This window comes from Vipera ursinii (genome assembly GCF_947247035.1).
Source record: "Vipera ursinii genome assembly, chromosome: 3".
NCBI classification, from domain to species: domain Eukaryota; kingdom Metazoa; phylum Chordata; class Lepidosauria; order Squamata; family Viperidae; genus Vipera; species Vipera ursinii.
Window position 1 is genome coordinate 4,678,841 of NC_139516.1, and position 20,012 is coordinate 4,698,852.

Sequence of the window (20,012 nt, forward strand, 5' to 3'; positions counted from 1 at the left end):
AACTGAGCCCCAAATTTCTGTTACTGAGACATTTGTCAAGTCAGTTTTGCCCCATTCTACAATCTTTCTTGCCAAAGCTGTTAAGTGAAACACTGCAGGTTAAGTTAGTAACACGATTGTTTAAGGGAATCTGGCGTCTCCATTGACTATGCTTATCAGAAGGTGTCAGAAGGAGATCACATGATCCTCAGGACACTGCAGCCATCATAAATGAGTCAGTTGCCAAACATCTGAATTTTGACCATGTGGCCGTTGGGGATGCTATAACAGCCGTAGGTGTGAAAAACAGTCTTGTCACTTTTCCAGTGCCGTTGTAACTTTAAACGGTCACTAAACAAACTGTAGTAAGTCGAGGACTACCTGTAACGAGAAGCAAGGATCAGGAAACATTTAAGATACTTTGTTCCAATAAAAAAGAAAAGGCATAGTTCAGTATTCTAGTCATATGCCAAATGACCTCCAGAAAAGCCAGATCTTCAAGGGTTGTCAAAAGCTTAAAAGGGAAGGGAGAAATCTCTAGTTCCAATGGAAAGGTTTTCCAAAGTAATAAGAAAACCTAAGTCAGGGCCTTGAAGTGGGCTTTATCTCAGCAAAGGTCTCTTAACATTCTTTCTTTCCCTGGTCTTGCCAAATGCTGTAGACCAGGGGTGTCAAACTCAATTTCATTGAGGGGCACATCAGCATTGCAGTTGCCCTCAGGGGGCCGGGTGGGTGTGGCCAGGGTGGGCATGGCCTACTGGGTGGGCGTGGCTGGAGTGCGTATGGCCTACTGGGTGGGCATGGCCAGCTCTGCATCCTTCGCATCAAGGGTGCCTATGGGGGCCCGGGCAGGAGTGGGACAGATCTGAGGGTCTCTGGCAGAAGGAGGGTCTCTGGGCCAGAGCCAAGGCAGTTGGGGCCGTTCCCTCACTGCTTCCAGGATGGCTTCGCGGGCCACATGAAACCACTTTGCGGGCCCGATCTGGCCCCCGGGCCTTGTGTTTGACATGTCTGCTGTAGACAGATTCCACTCACAAAAGGCTGTCTCAGAGATACCAAGACCCTAGGCCCGTGGTGGCGAACCTGTGGCACGCAGAGCCCTCTCTGTGGGCACATGTGCCATTGCCCCAGTCCTAGGCCTCTGCTGCTGAGGGCAAAAAAAAAAAAAAAGGTTCAATCAATTTCAACTTCTCGCGGGGAAAAAAAAATCTCACAAAGTTGGAATTGATTGATAGAACTTTTTAGTCCCACTCAGTCTGCCGTTACCACCGCAGCCACGCCCACCCAATGGGCCACGCCCACCTGGCACCCGAGGATACATGAGTGGGTTTTGGGTTGCAGTTTGGGCACTCAGCCTCTAAAAGATTCGCCATCGCTGCCCTAGGCCATATATGGCTTTAAGGCCATAACCAACATCTTCAATTGCATGTGAAAGTTAACCAGCAATCAATGCAGGGCCTTCAGAAGAGTTATTGGATAAACCTTACCGTGTCCATAACTAACTAGGCTGACCCACACTGAACCAGCTGTACAGATAATCTTCGACTTACAACAGTTTATTGTGACCGTTCAAAACTACAACAGCATTACAAAGTGTCTTATGACTGTTTTTCACACTTATGACCACTGCAGGATCCTTGTAGTCATGTGACCAAAATTTAGATGGTTGGCAACTGACTCACATGACAGTCGCAATTTCCTGGGTCATGTGACCAGCTTCTGCGACCTTCTGACAAGCAAAGTCCATGGGGAAGCCAGATTCACTTAACAACCATGTTACTAATTTTACAACTGCAGTGATTCACTTAACCACTGTGGCAAGAAAGATCGTAAAATGGGGCAATACTCACTTAACAAACATTTCACTTAGCAACAGAAATTTTGGGCTCAAGTAAGATGGCGACTACTAGTAGTTTCTGAATGGTCCTTTAAAATGCAGCCTCACATGCAGCAGGATACAATAATCCAAATACTTTGGACAAGAAAAGGGTAGCTATGCAAGACTCCTGGACAGAAAAGCACATAGTATTACTGCTAATTTCAAATTTAGATCAAATATACAAGAATAACCAGGCTAGTTTCCCCTAGCTAAACACAGTAAAGTGTTAACTACGGTAACTAATCCAGCAAACTTAATATCTTCAAGCTCTGAGGTTCAATTGGCCTGGCTTTTTCCATTCTGACTTGTACATCATGATACTCATCTTGACATAGTAATATGGTCTTCAAGTCAACACTGACAGTCAAACAGAACAGAGATGGAAAAGTGACAGGCTGCTTTGAGTTAACACCTTAGACCACACGTCAAACTCGCGAGGTCACGTGACGTCACGCAACGTATCGGGACGGTTTTGCCGTTGCCAGCAATAGGGTGGGTGTGGCTTCCGGATGACGCGTCCGGCCTGCAGGCCGGCAGTTTGACACCCCTGCATTAGACCATTGGACTGCATCTGCAGCCTTGACCAGTGCCATTTGTGATGGGCTGGAGACCTCAACCTAAAAACGATATCTGTAACAGACTTAGAACTTCAAACTCATCCCTTCTTATGACTACCCAGATAACCTGATCCTTTTACCTATATTGGAAATGCTTTGGGCCATTTTTTTTAAAAAAAAACCTCTTAAGATTATATGACTTTGAACTTTTGCGTGAAAGCTAAGAGAACACACAAACTCAGGTTTGAAAGTTCTTGCGTTTTGGAATTCTAATGCAAGTCTGATTAGCTTTCAGAATCATCTCACACATCTCTACTAGACTAGAGCAAACATGCAGTGATTTTGGTATACAAGAGACTGCTTTGACAACGTATATGCAGATCTCTCAGGAAGGCATAAGTAAAACTAGAGAAATTCTGGTTGATATGGCTTGCCTTTGCTTAAATATGTTGTACACGTTCATACAAAGGGAACCATGAATGCATCTCCTCCACAAATCAAGATTAACATAATAATCCTGAGGAGTACGTTACTCTTAATTTTGTGATAGCTTCCTTTTAAACATATGGTTCAATTTAGATGAACATTACTTCGTTAATGTAGTATTAAAGGCAACTGTGCTGGGTCAGACTAAAAAGCTGCCTAATGCACATCCTGTGTCTATAGTTCCTGTGGGAATACATACTGTAAACAGGCCATGAAAGCAACAGTGTTTCTCTGTTATTGTTCCCCAATGACTGGCAGTCAGAGGCAGGCTACCTCAGATCTGAAAGAAGCATACAAGCATCATTAATTGTATTATCCTCCATTAATTTGTTTAATCCTTTTTTTAAAGCTGTCCAGCTTGGTAGCCATTGCTACATGTCAGGGAAAGGAATTCCATATGCTGACTATATGTAGTGCAAAGGATGTTCTTTTGTCTATCTTGAATCTTCTTTCATTCCATTTTTCCACACGAGTGAAGATTTACTATCAGATCTCGTTTATCCTTCCGAAAGTGGTTGGGTCCAAGCCTGTCTTTCTTGCATTTAATATATTCGTCTTGTCTGAAAATATCTGTCAAGTTTTCTTCATCTGGGTCAGAATTTTGGGCCTAGACAGTTGATTCATAAACACATATACAAATAAACCTGTCAGCTATTTCCATTTGGAACAGGGAAAATTATACAAAGCAGAGACAAGTACCGGTAGTAAGAAATATGCCAAAGAAATTAAAGACATGAGATAATGAAAGGAAATAAAGCTAATGTGCATGATTCCTTTTGTTTTCCTACTAAAGATGCAAGAGAAGAGAGCAAGGACAATGGTAAGTAACCTTTTAAGTTCAGTTTGACTGTATATTATTCAAGTGGAATCTGAAATAATGGCTGGAATTAACACTTTGTAATAAACAAGAAATCTTTAAATTTCTGATGTAGGAAGATACCATAGCATCCTGGATCACCTATAATGCTAAATGACGGTGAATAGATTTACAAAATAACAAAGGGTTACTGTAATGTATGACTTTTACCAATACTGTATTATAGAATAAATAAGATTCTTCCAAGATTCTTCCATCTTTCCATGGTTTCCCAGGTTAAAAACCTATTTCAATTTTTAAAAATTCATTTGTATTTCTGAAAATAGTCAGAATTCAGAAGGGGCTAATACATCCCTCATGTACAGTACATGGCTGCTGCCAGTTTGGTTCTACCGATAGTCCTCGACTCACGAGCATGCGTTTAGTTACTGTTCGGAGTTACAGCAGCACTGAAGTGACTTATGACCATTTTTCACACTTACGACCCATTGCAGCATCCACATGGTCACGTAATCAAAACTTGGACGCTTGACAACTGACTCATATTTAGGATGATTGCAGCGTCTTTGGGGTCATGTGGCAACCTTCTGACAAGCAAAGTCAATGGGGAAGCCAGGTTCACTTAACAACCATGTTAAGATAAGATAACCTTTATTGTTGTTTTTTACTGCAGGCACAATGACACATATCAAAAATGAAATTTAGTTGCCAGCTCTCAAAGTGAACACATACATGGCACACACCTAAACATACCGGAATACCTCGGGGACCACCTGCTGCTGGCGTCGACTCCCCCTCCGCCCTGTGCATTCCCACAGAGAGGGCCTCCTCAGGGTGCCTCCAGTCAGAGAATGTCGGCTGGTGGCCCCCAGGGGGAGGGCCTTCTCTGTGGGCGCTCCGGCTTTGTGGAATCAGCTGCCGGTTGAGCTCCGGATGGCACCGGATCTTCGCTCCTTCCGGCGCGGGTTAAAGACCCATTTATTTGAACAAGCTGGCCTGGCCTGATGGGGAGTTATTTAGGGTTTTAATATTTATATATATTTTCTATTGTTTTTACTGTGGGCAATAATTTAATTCTTTTTTAACTTTTGTATTTTTGTAGTTTTATGATATGCCCTGTTCACCGCCCTGAGTCCTTCGGGAGAAGGGCGGTATAAAAATTTAATAAACCATAAACCAAACCATACTATATATAACATATACATACTATATACAACATGTATAGACCTACACCCCTACACATACATACACAACTAACTTAACAGTTGTAGTGATTCACATAGTAACTGTGGCAAGATCATAAATTGGGGTAAAACTCACAACTGTTTTGCTTAGCAATAGAAATGTTGGGAGTCAGTTGGGATCATATTACATACTACCTGTACAAAAATATATACCTGAAGAATTACTTTATAATATATGTGCATATATGACTAGTTAGTATACAAATATAGTATACAAATCAAATAAATAAATAAATAAATAAATAAATAAATAAATAAATAAATAGTATATCCTACTACAAAATCCCAAAATATAACCCTCTTCCTGAAGAACTTCAGCAAAAGAAATCCTAGTGGCGTCTTAAGTAAATGGCTGTATTCTCCATTGCTTCTATTCAGATATGTTTTCTAATATCTCACAATGAAATTTACTTTCTCTTCATTTAAGCCTATTAGATCTAGGTAGAAAAGAATAAATCTAACTTCCTTGTGACAATCATTAGTATTTGAAAACAGCCATTATCTCCCATTCTCCATTCTGCCTGCTGCTTTAAATAACTGGGAACCCTGCAAATGAACTCTTAACCTGTACTGAGCGAAGAACCGGACTTGATAGCCCTTAAAATTCTGGGATTCTATTATGTGGGCACCTCCTAGAATTTTATCCAATGTTCACGCTGGCTGGAGAATTCTGGAAATGGAAATCCACACATCTGGAGGATACACGTATTAAGGAAGCCTAATGGTACCCCCAGTTCTTTAACCTTCCATAACATTAAAGTATATCTTTCTTTGTATACTTCTATTTTGACTGCCTTCCTCTGAATTCATTTTTCTACCCTCCTGTTAAAATACAATCGCCTAGAAGATCTTGATCCAGTATTTCAGATACGAAATATGAAGTGCAGAATAAAGTAGAATGATTATTTCCCCATTGTATGTGGAAATACAACCACATTGTACTGTGGTTGCTTTATTGTGCCATATATCACATCAGTTTTTCTTTTTTGTATTGGCTTATTGTCTATTCATATTTAGTCTTCATTTGTGATAAACTCTCATTTTTTCTATATGGCTTTCAAGATATGTATCTACGTCCCACATCCATTTTTAACTATTGTGATGCTAAATTTCCCATCATTTCTAATTTACTTTATGTTTTCTATTATTTTATGATCCTGGTTTTCATTCTAAGAAAATTATTTATATTTTATTTTCTTTAACTAAGATAATATCTGTCCATTCTGGCTTTGCCATCTGTCCTGATTTTATTATAGTGCATATATTTTTATGCACTGTCTATAGTTTAACTATACAATATGATCCCATTGTCTTGCTTTTTATAATGTAAGACATGGAACATGGTTAGCAGATACAAAGACTAAGTTCACATAAAACAGATTATGGGACTAGATCTCTGAATACAGTACTGTTTTCCAAAATATGCATACAATTACTTCTGTAGGAAGCAAAACTATTTTAATCCCTTTTATTAAAATAAAAATTAATTGTCTATACAGAGTTCTTACAAATCTGTTTTTAAAACAAATGTGGAATAATTAATATGGCACCTTAAAAATGTTGGCTTTTAGTACTACTGCAACGTAAGTTTGAAAGTTTAGCTTTAAATTTTTACCGGTAATTTGCACTGTTACTATTTGGAAAAAAAAAGCTAAAACAGTTGAACTAACAGATTTTATGAGAATAACTCTACTTAACCTTTAAGCAACTGGTACACGACTACAGGAATTTGAGAATATATCAAATAGTCTATTAATTCTATTATAGTTTTTTATATATAAATTAGTAATTCAGGGAATTATGAATAGAAAGGAGTGCTAATAGGAGATAAAGGGATAGACAGACGAAGGTTTTCAAAGATTTTAACCAATTAAAAAATATAGCCAAAAATACTTTTACATAAACTAGAATGAGATAAATATGTAAATGTGTACATTTTTTATTAATAAGAACATCACAAGAAAGTGAGGCACTATTGGAAGAGTTCGCATAAGGTACAAAATGAAATTTCCTCATGGAGTACAGCTGTCACATAACAATGCTATCTTCTTTTTAGTTAGTAAGGTACTATCCTAGCTTCCCCTCAGAAAAGTATGCCAAGGTTGTATTATAAAATTACTCAAGCTTCTCTTTTAGATACATCACCTGGAAAAAAACTAATTACTAGTATAAAACTAGGTACCCTAAAAATACAGGCCGTGGGGATAATATGGCCCATTTCGTTTTTTCCCTTATATTTTAAGATCTGACCTGTATATTCCCCATCAGTCATTAAAATGTTTGTCTAATTAGTAAATGCTACCCTTTGGGGGAAAAAACAGATAAATGAATTGGATCAGTTTTTAGAATATATCACAACCTGAAGTAAACCCATTCTATCAGAACAAAATTTCAATCAGTGATCTAATTTACCAACAGCAAAATTAGTATTTCATCAGAGTAAAATGACAGCCACAATTAGTGGTGAGGTTGATACAGTAAATGTAGCACCAGTTCTAAATCAAGACAAGTATTTTACAGAATGCAATCTGTTATATGATATAGTTAAGCAATAATTGTTCATTACATAAATTAAAACTGTAAATGAGGAGTCTTTCGTGTTCAACCCTGAGCTACATATATTTTCTTCTACTGTATTGAAACTGTAAAGTCCAGACAGGTACATATGTATCACATAGATTTCAAGAATGAACTTGACTAATAGTAGCTTATTCAACTGCTATAAAATCATTCCAAATCAGCCAATCAATAAAATGGAATTGCCTAATATTATGCACTTCACGCCTGGAAAAAAACTTTTCTGAGAGTTGATTTTAAACCAAAAGTTCTCTTTGGACAAAGCCTCTTGTAATAGAAGCAATACACACATATATACAATAGATGGATGGATATCTGCTTTATGATGCATACAGTCATTTCAGCTCAATAAAGGTACTTTCAACAGCACCACTTGCTATATCCTTTTTATACTATCATGAAACAAAGCTGATAATCCTCTCAGTACTCCATGTCAAACAAATTCAAGAAACTGAAGATAGGGAGAAAACTCAATTAAGAATGAAACTGTTCTTGCGTACCCATTTCTTGTCCTAAATTTTATTATATATATATATATATATATATATATATATATATATATATATATATATATATATATATATATATATATATATCACTTTGCTTAAGTATTCAGTTACTCAATTTATTCCAGTTAACACACCTTCCGCAGTTTTATACCACAAGAAATCTTTATTATGCTTTATTTGTCATCAGGGATTTTGCTATAAAAGGCTACTTAGATTACATCTATGAACAAACCTATCTATTTACACATACAAAAAGAAAATGCTAGCTTTGAAAACTCTTCAACCCCATTACTGCCTTTTTCTTTTTTCTTTTCAGAAGCCTGTGACTTCTTTCCTCTACTAATCATCATTCTCTAAGGACAGCCCTTCCGTTAAAAGGTCCTTACCTGCATATATTTTCAAACCGGTCCCTTAAGTTGTCGAAAACAATCTGAACAACTCCCATAGCTATAGGGAAACCACATTCTGGGTTTCAAGGTATGGGGGTGACTTTCAATGTTTCCCCGTCTGCAATTAAAATGGAGGCAAAGACCAGGCGATTGGTGCCTGGCTTTAGGTAAAGAGACAATAACCCCAAACAGAACCGGCATGGCTTTAAAGAGTCAGAAAGAGAAAGCAAAAAGTGGGAAAATATACACGTTTCAACAACATTATTACCTCATTCCTTTTTTCCCCCCTTTCCTCCCAAGCAGTTTGGTGTGTCACTCTATCCCTTCCTCTCTCTCTCTCTCTCTCTCTCTTAAGTAACTCTTGGTCCAACTTGCACAGATGCTTAATTTTTAAAAAGTTTTTTTTTAAAAAAAAATAAATAAATAAAATTAGATCTTTCTTTCTTTCATCCCAGCCCGGGGGTGGTTGGTCTTCTTTGGCGAAGTGGCTCTGCTGTGAAAAATGCCCCCTTGTCTCCCTCCTCTCCACTCCCTCCAGCTGGGTGTTGACGCAGCAGAAATTACCAGCTGGAAAATTCCCCTTTTGGAGGTGGGGGGAGGGAGAGGGGAGCAGCAGGAGGGGGGGTTAACCCCCTGCCAGTCAGCCTCCGCCGGCCCTCAGCCCTCTCCCCCCACCCCAGCCCCAAATAAGGCAGCGCGTCCCGGGGCGAAAGGAGAGCAGAGACGCCCCCTGCCCCATTTGCTAGAGGGGGGGGTTATTTAACCTGCTGTCTCTGTCTCATTTCGCCCCCCCCAACCAACCTTCAGGATATTCCAATAACAGCCCTCAAGGTGGCTTCTTAAACCCTTGGGGGGCATCTGCTCTCGCTCTCTCTCTCTCTCACACACACACACACACAAACACACACTCTTTCTCACACACACACACAGTGTCTCCCTTCAGAACAGCCCTCAAGGTGGCTTCTTAAACCCTTGGGGGGCATCTGCTCTTGCTCTCTCTCTCTCTCACACACACACACACACACAAACACACACTCTTTCTCACACACACACAGTGTCTCCCTTCAGAACAGCCCTCAAGGTGGCTTCTTAAACCCTTGGGGGGCATCTGCTCTCGCTCTCTCTCTCTCACACACACTCTTTCTCACACACACACAGTGTCTCCCTTCAGAACAGCCCTCAAGGTGGCTTCTTAAACCCTTGGGGGGCATCTGCTCTCGCTCTCTCTCTCTCACACACACACAAACACACACTTTCTCACACACACACAGTGTCTCCCTTCAGAACAGCCCTCAAGGTGGCTTCTTAAACCCTTGGGGGGCATCTGCTCTCTCTCTCTCTCTCTCTCTCTCTCTCTCTCTCTCTCACACACACACACACACACACAAAGTGTCTCCCTTCAGAAGAGCCCTCAAGGTGGCTTCTTAAACCCTTGGGGGGCATCTGCTCTCGCGCTCTCTCTCTCTCACACACACACACAAACACACACTCTTTCTCACACACACACAGTGTCTCCCTTCAGAACAGCCCTCAAGGTGGCTTCTTAAACCCTTGGGGGGCATCTGCTCTCGCTCTCTCTCACACACACACAAACACACACTCTTTCTCACACACACACACAGTGTCTCCCTTCAGAAGAGCCCTCAAGGTGGCTTCTTAAACCCTTGGGGGGCATCTGCTCTCTCTCTCTCTCTCTCTCTCACACACACACACACACAAACACACACTCTTTCTCACACACACACACAGTGTCTCCCTTCAGAACAGCCCTCAAGGTGGCTTCTTAAACCCTTGGGGGGCATCTGCTCTTGCTCTCTCTCTCTCTCTCACACACACACACACAAACACACACTCTTTCTCACACACACACAGTGTCTCCCTTCAGAACAGCCCTCAAGGTGGCTTCTTAAACCCTTGGGGGGCATCTGCTCTCTCTCTCTCGCTCTCTCTCTCACACACACACACACAAACACACACTCTTTCTCACACACACACAGTGTCTCCCTTCAGAACAGCCCTCAAGGTGGCTTCTTAAACCCTTGGGGGGCATCTGCTCTCGCGCTCTCTCTCTCTCACACACACACAAACACACACTTTCTCACACACACACAGTGTCTCCCTTCAGAACAGCCCTCAAGGTGGCTTCTTAAACCCTTGGGGGGCATCTGCTCTCTCTCTCTCTCTCTCTCTCACACACACACACAAACACACAGTCTCCATTCAGAACAGCACGCAAGGTGGACTCCCCCCCCCAGTTTCAGGGGGCGCTGGCGGGGGGGGGTCTTCTCTCTCTTCCACCTCCCATCTCCCCTCAGAACAGCCCTCAAGGTGGCCTCTCCCCCCCTTCCCACTCAGCTTGAGGGGCGCTTGGAGGGGCGGGCGGCTCGTCTCTCTCTCTCATCTCCCCCTCCCCCCTCCCTTCAGGAGAGGCTTGTCCCTCACCTCAGCCTCAGGGGGCGCTGGGGGGGGAGGGGCAGCAGGGGGGATTCACCTTGAGCCCCGCCGGGGGGAGCGACAAAGGAGGGGAAGGGGCCCCCTCCTCCTTTGGCGGGCACTGAAGGGGCGACTTCTCCGGGCAGGGACCCCCTCCCTCCCTCCTCTCTCCTCCCCCGCAGGGCGCCCCCTTCCCCTCACGCTCAGAGAGCCCCCTCCCTCCCTCCCTCCCGCCAGGGAAGTTGCCAAGTTGCGAGCGGCTTTCGGCCTCAGCTTACCTGAGGGGGGCAGCGGCCACTCGCTCTCGCCGCGCTCCCCTCACGCGGCTGGGGAAAGGGGAGCCGCGCTGAGGGCGGGGGGGGGAAACCCGCCGGAGCGCGTTCCCGCCTCCTCCTCTCTCTCTTTTTTTCTTTTCTTTTCTTTTGCCTCTCTTGCCCCCCCCCGCCCCCCCAGGACAGGGGGGGAGGGGCGCGCGCGCTCTCCTGCCGCCGCCTCCCCCTCTTCACCCAACTTGGCCGGAGAGGGGGGCGGGGCCACGCTCGAGCCCGGGGAGAGCCGGCAAAGGAAAGGAAAAGGAGGAGGCGGGGCCCGGCCGGGCCTTTTTTTTTTTTTTAAAAAAAGAGCAGGCGATGTCGTCCCCGATTGGGTAGAGAGGTCCCCCCTGTCTCCTTAAGCCACGCCCCCTTTGGAGCCTCGCGCGTCTCTTTCTCCCCCCGCCTCCCCCGGAGAGAGAGAGAGAGGGAGAGCGCGAGGTAGGAGCGCAACTGTCAAGCGGCCGGACCTGTAGGGCGCTGTGCATGATGGGATAGAGAGAGAGGGAGAGAGAGCAGCCCTTGGCAGGATTGTTGCCAAGGGCGAGCGGAGGTTTCCGTTGTCCTGGCAACGGTCAGGGCCTTTCCTGCCCTGGAAGGAAGGGGCAGCGGCGGGAGGGAGCCGCGCTCCGCGGACGGGGAAGGTTCACACGCGCGGGTGCGCTGCCTTCGGCCCCCAAGGTGCTGCTCCTTTCGGGAAATAAAACCCAGAAGCCGGTGCATTCCAGAGGCAGGAAGGTTCCCACGGGCGTTCCTGGCGCTCAGGACCCCCAAGGAGGCAGACCCGCACAGCAGCTAATAATAATGATGATGATAATAATAATAATAATAATAATAATAATAATAATAATAATAATAATAATAATAATAATAATAATAATAATAATATAAAGTTGGAAGGGACCTTGGAGGTCATCTAGTCCAACCCCCTGTTCAGGCAGGAAACCTTATACCGCTTCTAGATGATCTCCCTTTGCCTCCACATACAGACGGATGTCTAGATTCTTTTGCAGCTCTATCACTTCAGAATAAACAGAATAACATAGCTGGAAAGACCCTCACAGGTCTTCTAATCCAGCCGCCTACTTAAGGAAGAGACCTTACACCATTTCATGCAAACGGCTGTCCAGTCTCTTCTTAAAAACTTCCAGTGTTGGAGCATTCACCGCTTCTGGAGGCAGGTTTTTCCACTGGTTAATTGTTCTAATTGTCAGGAAATTTCTCCTTAGTTCCAGGTTGCTTCTCTCCTTGACTAGTTTCCATCCGTTGCTTCTTGTCCTGCTTTCAGGTGCTTTGGAGAAAAAAAAATGTGGTTACTGAAGTCACCAAGAGGTAAGGTTGACTTGAAGGAGACGTTATGTTTTTTAGCAGCCTTGGATGCAGTACTTTCCAGAACAACAGGGCAGGCTATAGAGCTAGGTTCACACAACAGGCTGCGCCCATAGGAAGCTAGGCAAATGATGGTTCAGGGTGTGTTTGCAAACATACAGGTAGTCCTCCACTAACCACAGTTCGTTTCGTGACCAAAGTTACAACGGCACTGGAAAAAGGCACGTAAGGACCGTTTTTCACGCTTGTGACCTTTGCAGCCATCCCCACGATCATGTGATCAAAATTCACATACTTAACGACCGTTGCTGTGTCCCAAGGTCACGTGACCCCGTTTTGCAACCACCTGACAAGCGAAGTCAATGAGGGAGCCAGACTCACTAACTTAACAACTGCAGTGATTCACTTAACAACTGAGGCAAGAAAGGTCGCAAAATGGGGCAAAACTCACTTAACAAATGTCTCACTTAACAAGGGAAATTTTGGACTCAATTCTGGTTGTAAGTTGAGGATGAGGACAATCGGGAACAACTCGCCTTCACAAATCGTGGGCAGTCCATCACTGGAGGTTTTTAAGAAGAGACTGGACAGTCACTTATCTGAAATGGTAGAGGTTCTCCTGCTTAAGCAAGGGGCTGGACTAGAAGACCTCCAAGGTCCCCTCTCTTCTCTTCTCTTCTCTTTTCTCTTCTCTTCTCTTCTCTTCTCTTCTCTTCTCTTCTCTTCTCTTCTCTTCTCTTCTATTCTATTCTATTCTATATTCTGTTCTTATTCACTATTCTATAATCTATTGTATTCCATTATTCTTGGGTGCTCCATCACTGGAGGCTTTTAAGAAGAGACTGGACAGTCACTTGTCTGAGATGGTATATAGATTCTCCTGCACCTTGTGTTGCCCCATGGGTTGCTCCGGTGTATGTTTGAGCTACTTAACTGGATTAATTTGGTAAAGTCTAGTTAATGTGCTAGTAGTGCATTGGCACAAGCAGAGATCCGCTAGGAAGACATGCAGTCATGCGTTGCTTGCACTGTTTTATTACTGGGAAGGAGTAAGTGACTCAATGAAAAAACGATTAAAAAGCAGTCCTCCTCGTGCATTGTGTTTCTCAAATTGTGGGAGAGCCACATTGCACACAACCTGGGGCTGCCAGATTCAGGTTGCAAAAATCCAGATGACTGCAAATGGTGGCTAAATGAGAACATTGGTACTTTGGGGTTCCAGATCTGGCAGTTTTAACATTTACACCTATTCACAGTGTCCCCTAGTCATGATTTGCAACTTTTGTTACTGTAACCTGGTAGTTGCTTCTGGTTCTCTAACAGAAGCAACTGTTATGAACAGCGGGTTTCACATAATGACTGCCGTGCTTGTTCAACGGCCATGGCACTTGCTTTGTGTGACTGCCACGTTCGCTGGACGGCTCCCACAAAAAATCACATAAAAACAGGTCAGTCACGTTAATGACCAGCATAATCTACAAGAATAATCCTGGGCTCCGTTAAAGTTCTAAGTGAAGGACTACCTGTCCTGTATACAGGTGGTCCTCGGCTTACAACAGTTCATTTAGTGACTGTTCCAAGTTACAGTGGCACTGAAAAAGGACTGAGGACCGTTTTTCACAGCAACAGCCTTTGCAGCATCCCCAGGGTCATGTGATCAAAATCCAAGTGTTTGGCAACCGACTCACATTTACGACCATCGCAGTGTCCCAGAGTCATGTTGCGACTTCCGACAAGCAAAGCCAACGACTAACTTAACAACTGCAGTGACACACTTAACAACCATGCCAAGAGAGGTCATAAAAAGGGCCTTAACCCACTTAACAATTGTCTCACTTAGCAACATCTTTTTTTTTAGCTCAGTTGTGGTTGTAAGTTGAGGACTATCTGTATATAATTTAGAACATAAAATGATGCCTACTGGGCCTGCCTGTAGTTGATGTGTTGCAGCACCAGTGAGAAACCATTTTCGGTCTCTTATAGTTGCTTATTTGGTCTCATTTGTCAGAGCAACTAATTAGAAGATGGTCTTGGATAATAAGAGAAAGACAGAGTCAGAAGGGACCTTGGAGGTCTTCTAGTCCAACCCCCTGCTCAGACAGGAGACCCTATCATTTCAGACAAATGGCCTGGACTGGACTGGACTAAAAGAGAAGAGAAGAGAAGAGAAGAGCTAGAAGGGACCTTGGAGGTCTTCTAGTCCAGCCCCCTGCTCAAGCAGGAGAACCTATACCATTTCAGACAAGTGACTGTCCAGTCTCTTCTTAAAAGCCTCCAGTGATGAAGCGCCCACGATTTGTGAAGGCGAGTTGTTCCCGATTGTCCTCATCCTTGACTTACAACCACAACTGAGTCAAAAATTTCTCTTGTTAAGTGAGACATTTGTTAAGTGAGTTTTGCCCCATTTTGCGACCTTTCTTGCCTCAGCTGTTAAGTGAATCACTGCAGTTGTTAAGTTAGTGAGTCTGGCTCCCTCATTGACTTCACTTGTCAGAAGGTTGCAAAACGGGATCACGTGACCTTGGGACACAGCAATGGTCATTAAGTTATAGTTAACAGAACAGAACAGAATAGAACAGAATAGAACAGAATAGAATAGAATAGAATAATAACAGAGTTGGAAGGGACCTTGGAGGTCTTCTAGTCCAACCCCCTGCTCAGGCAGGAAGCCCTACACCATTTCAGATAAGTGGTTGTCCAATCTCAACTGAAAAACCTCCAGCGTTGGGAGCATTCACAACTACTGGAGGCAAGTCGTTCTAACCAAGTCTCCTTAGTTCCAGGTTGCTTCTCTCCTTGATTAGTTTCCATCCGTCGCTTCTTTTCCTGCCTTCTGATGCTTTGGAGAATAGCTTGACTCCCTCTTTTTGGGGGGCAGCCCCTGAGATATTGGAAGAGAGCCACTATGTCACTCCTTGGCCTTCTTTTCATTAAACTGGACATACCCAATTCCTGCAACCGTTCCTCATTTGTTTTAGCCCCCAGTCCCCTAATCATTTCTGATACTCTGCACTCTTTCTAGAACAGGGCTCTTCAAACTTGACCCTTTTATGACGTGCGGACTTCAACTCCCAGAATTCCTCAGCCAGGCACGTGTGCCTGGCTGAGGAATTCTGGGAGTTGAAGTCCACACGTCATAACAGGGCCAAGTTTGAAGAGCCGTGTTCTAGAATCACAACATAATAATCAAAAGGAGGGGGAAACTTTGCTCCTTCAGAGAAAGCTGTTGACATTACAGAGGTGATGTTGCAAACCCAAATTACCAACTTTGGCAAGTGCCTTCATAAAGGTAAAGGTAAAGGTTCCCCCGCACATGCGTGCTAGTCATTTCCGATTCTAGGGGCCGGTGCTCATCTCCGTTTCAAAGCCGAAGAGCCAGCGCTTGTCCGAGAATGTCTCTGTGGTCATGTGACCGGCATGACTAGACGCCAAAGGCGCACAGAACGCTGTTACCTTCCCACCGGAGTGGTCCCTATTTTTCTACTTGCATTTTTACGTGCTTTCGAACTGCTAGGTTGGCAGAAGCTGGGACGAGTAATAGGCGCTCAACTCTGTTACGCGGCACTCGGGATTCGACCCGCCAAACTCCCGACCTTCTGATTGACATGCTCAGCGTCCTAACCCACTGAGCCACCACGTCCCTTTTAAGTGCCTTCATACAGCATGCTAAATCTGGTTAGTTTGTAACCTGGGGTTGCTTTTGTAGGCTAGGAGATGCGCCAGCCCAATGGTTTGGTTGGTTTATGGCCAACGTTATTAGGAAAAGCCAGCTGGCTGTGGGAATTCTGGGAGTTGAAGTCCACCCATTTTAAATTAGCCAAGAGGCCTGGCCAGCTGGAGGAATCCTGGGAGTTGAAGCCCGTATATCTTAAAGTTGCTGAGCCTGAGAAACACTGCATATGAGTCCAAATAGTCTTTGATACTCCTCCTGAATTCTTGTAATGCCCTTAGTGGTCTTTGATTTCAGGCATGCATGCAGTACTTCCCACCCTCCAAAATTATTTCCTCCTCCTCCTCCTCCTCCTCCTCCTCCTCCTCCTTCAGCTGGAAGAAAAATTTATATTTATTTAGCTGGGCTTCAAGCAGGATTCAATCCCTTGGCAGGTACAGCAGGTGCAACCCAGCTTCTGACTTGCAGTTCCCCCAAGTGAGCAGGGCAGACCAAGGCAGCCAGAATCTCCTGGGGTAGGAGGATTCAAAAATGTAAGAATCCCCGCCTTCAAAACCAGGGAATTCACTTCGGCCGCCTCTGGACATTTTCTGAGGTTCTCTGTTTTTCACTCTGGCAGATTGTTATGCACACAAACAGCCGGGCAGGAAAAAGGAATGCTGTATCTGCATTTTGCATCTGCGTTTGGTCCCAGATTTAACAGGGCTTCTCAAATAACATAACCTCTCAGCAGAATGCAAGAGATGGCTTTTTTCGGACCGCGTGGTTAATGCAAGCTAGGGCCAGCGTCTTTTGGTCCTGTTCACACACACACAGTCATCCAGGTCCCAGGAATGCAGAATGTGTGTTGTGATTCAGGGTCAGCCTGTGGGTTCGGCAGTTGGGTCGGACGACTCAGAGGAGGAGGAGGAGGGGGGTGTTGAAGAGCTTGCTGAGGAGGTTGGACAGCTTGATGAGAGCCCCCAGCCAGGCCCCTCTCATCTGGTCACGACGCAGACCCAGCTGTGTGAGCCTGACAGTGTGGATGAAGATGACCCACAGCTGGCCCTGTTCAAGGATGCCCGACGCAGGAGGCAGTCAATCAGGAGTAAACAGAGGAAGGCAATGGGGCTCCTCGGAAGGAGGCAGAGAGAAGCCACGCCCTGAACTGTATTTAAGGGGGAATGCGTGGGATGGCTGGTTTGCTGAAGGCAACCGCTTGAAAAGCTCCTGTTTCTTGGTTCGTGTCTTGTTCTATTTGTTTTTGTAGCAATAAATTTGGCAGGCGTAATTCCAGCCTCTTGCCTTCTTGTAAAAGGGGTTGTCCCTGCCTTTTCTGCAGGGCCGGTAGCAGGCTGGTACAGAACAGTGTGTGAACTCTCTAACCCAGGTTTTCTCATCTCTGGATGCCTTTGCCTTCTTAAAAACCTCTGTGGGCCCCAAAAGAGCTTATGAATTATCAAATGGATATTTTTAACAATATTCAGACACTTGGCAACTGACTTATATTTATGATGGTTGCAGTGTCCAGAGATGGTTCCGACAGATGAAGCTCTTCAAAAGAACTTCTAGGCGTTGTTTACTAAGGATCTTTTATTTGACTAGCACAGGGGTAGGCAACCTTGGCTCTTTTATGACTTGTGGACTTCGACTCCCAGAATTCCTGAGCCAGCATGGGGGAACTATGGCCCTTCATGACTCATGGACTTCAACTCCCAGAATTCCTCAGCCAGCAGGGCTCAGCTTGGAAACCTTTCCCTTTCCCCTCAGCGTGGCTGGCTTAGGAATTCTGGGAGTTGAAGTCCATGAGTCATAAAAGAGACAAGGTTGCCTACCCCTGGACTAGCATAATATCGGCACTTATATAATCGAAGCCAAAAATGTAATTACCACCCCCACTCTCCCCCTGCTGCTAACATTAGATGTTCTTGCTTGACGCTCATATTTATGACAGTCGCAGTGTCCCGGGATCAGGTGATCATCTTTTCACAACCATCTGACAGGCAAAGCCAATGGGGAAACCAGATGTTACTTAAAACAACCGTGTTGCTGACTTAACAACTGCAGTGATTTACTTCACCACGGTGGCAAGAAAGGTCGTTAAGTGGGGCAAAATTCACCTGACCACTGTCTCGCTTAGCCACAGAAATTTTGGGCTCCACGGTGTTCACATGTCGAGGACTACTTATAAATTTTATTAAATAAATAAATAAATAAATAAATAAATAAATAAATAAATAAATAAATAAAGTATTTTCCTAAATAAATAAATATATCTCAACTTTCTGATTATGTCCTGTGAGAAACCCTGCTGGTTTTTGTTTGGAGCTAGACACGTTGCACTCCACGCCGTACTGTGCAAACTTACTGGGGCTCCATTGATTCTCGTGGAGTCCTAGTGGACAATACACTTGACTGTGAGCCAACCTTGTTCAGCAGCAGCTGATACAATCCTGGGTTGTATAAACAGAGGCACAGAATCAAGACCATGTGAAATATTAGTACTGCTTTATAAAACCCTAGTAAGACCACACCTGAAAATACTGCAGCCAATTTTGGTCACCGTATCACAAAAAAGACGTTGAGAGTTTGGAAAAAAAAATTCAGAGAAGAGCAACTAAGATGATCCAAGGCCTGGAGACTAAAACGTCGAAGGACGGCGGCGGGACCTGGATCTGGCTAGTCTAAAGAAAAGAAATAGGGGAGACATGATAGCAGTGTTCCAGTATCTGAGGGGCTGCCACAAGGCAGAGGGGGCCAGGTTGTTCACCAAAGCACCAGAGGGAAGGATGAGAAACAATGGTTGGAAGCTGATCAAAGAGAGAAGCAACCTGGAATTAAGGAGAAACTTTCTGACAGTGAGGGCAATCAACCAGGGGAACAGCTTGCCACCAGAAATCGTGGGCGCTCCATCATTGGAGGTTTTTAAGAAGAGACTAGACAGTCACTTGTCTGAGATGGTAGAGGTTCTCCTGCTTGCACAGGGGGCTGGACTAGAAGACCTCCCAGGTCCCTTCCAGCTCTATTCTGTTCTAATTCTAATTCTATTCTCTTGCAGAAGCCCCTTCCCCGAAAACAGGGCCTCTCTAGGAACTCCCCTCTCTGGCCCCTTGCTTATTCCTCCCAACCCCAGTCTGGCAAAGAGTCAGGGTTACTCCTTCAGCAAGGATCCAAGTGGGAGCCCCTTCGCCTCCTTTGCGACGGCGGAGAAGACAGAAGTAACGGCCGCCCCGTGTTTGCACAACTGTGCAAACAAAAGCTCCCACTGGCTTTGCTCCTGTCTCCTGTCTGCTGAGTGTTCCCGAAAGAAGACTCTGGCAAAGGAAGAATGACTCAATTCCAGGCTGTGTTAAGTCAACATGTTTGGGTCTGCACCCTGGGATGATCCAGCTAAAACTAACCCCAGTTAACAATGACCAAGTTGAGCGTCTGCTGGGCGTGATGGGCTGGTTCTTTGCAAATGTTAAGTGCCCCCAAATTCCATGGGATTAGCTTGGCAGAATTCCTTTGCAAGGGATACAGAAACCATTCAGAGCACATAGAACGGCGGGGGGGGGGGGATGGGCAACCACGGCCCCTTTTACGACCTGTGAACTTCAAGTCCCAGAATTCCTGAGCCAGCCACGCTGGCTCAGGAATTCTGGGAGTTGAAGTCCACAGATCAGAAAGGGGTCAGAGTTGCCCATCCCTGACACAGAAAAATGGAATAGTTCCAAACTTCCAGTGATGGAGCACCCACAACTTCTGGGGGCTTCCGTTCTACTGATGATGATGATGATGAAATTATTTATTTATTTATTTATTTATTTATTTATTTATTTATTTTGGGGACTTATATGCCGCCCTATCTCCC

The 20,012-nt window shown here is 44.5% G+C and overlaps 1 protein-coding gene across 3 annotated transcripts in view; it reads right to left on the minus strand.

The window, feature by feature from the left end:
• Nucleotides 1–11,409, minus strand: part of ZBTB46 (zinc finger and BTB domain containing 46) — a 59,457-nt gene extending 48,048 nt beyond the window's left edge. Inside the window, exons 1-2 of one of the 3 annotated variants that reach the window (XM_083360865.1) lie at nucleotides 11,149–11,409; nucleotides 8,435–8,555 (exon numbers count right to left, since the gene is read on the minus strand). The gene's annotated coding sequence lies outside the window, so the exon portion shown is untranslated. Of the gene's footprint in view, nucleotides 1–8,434; nucleotides 8,556–8,705; nucleotides 8,820–11,148 lie in introns of all 3 variants that reach the window. The other 2 variants (XM_083360866.1, XM_083360864.1) reach the window with 2 other exon arrangements.
• Nucleotides 11,410–20,012: the final 8,603 nt, after the last annotated feature.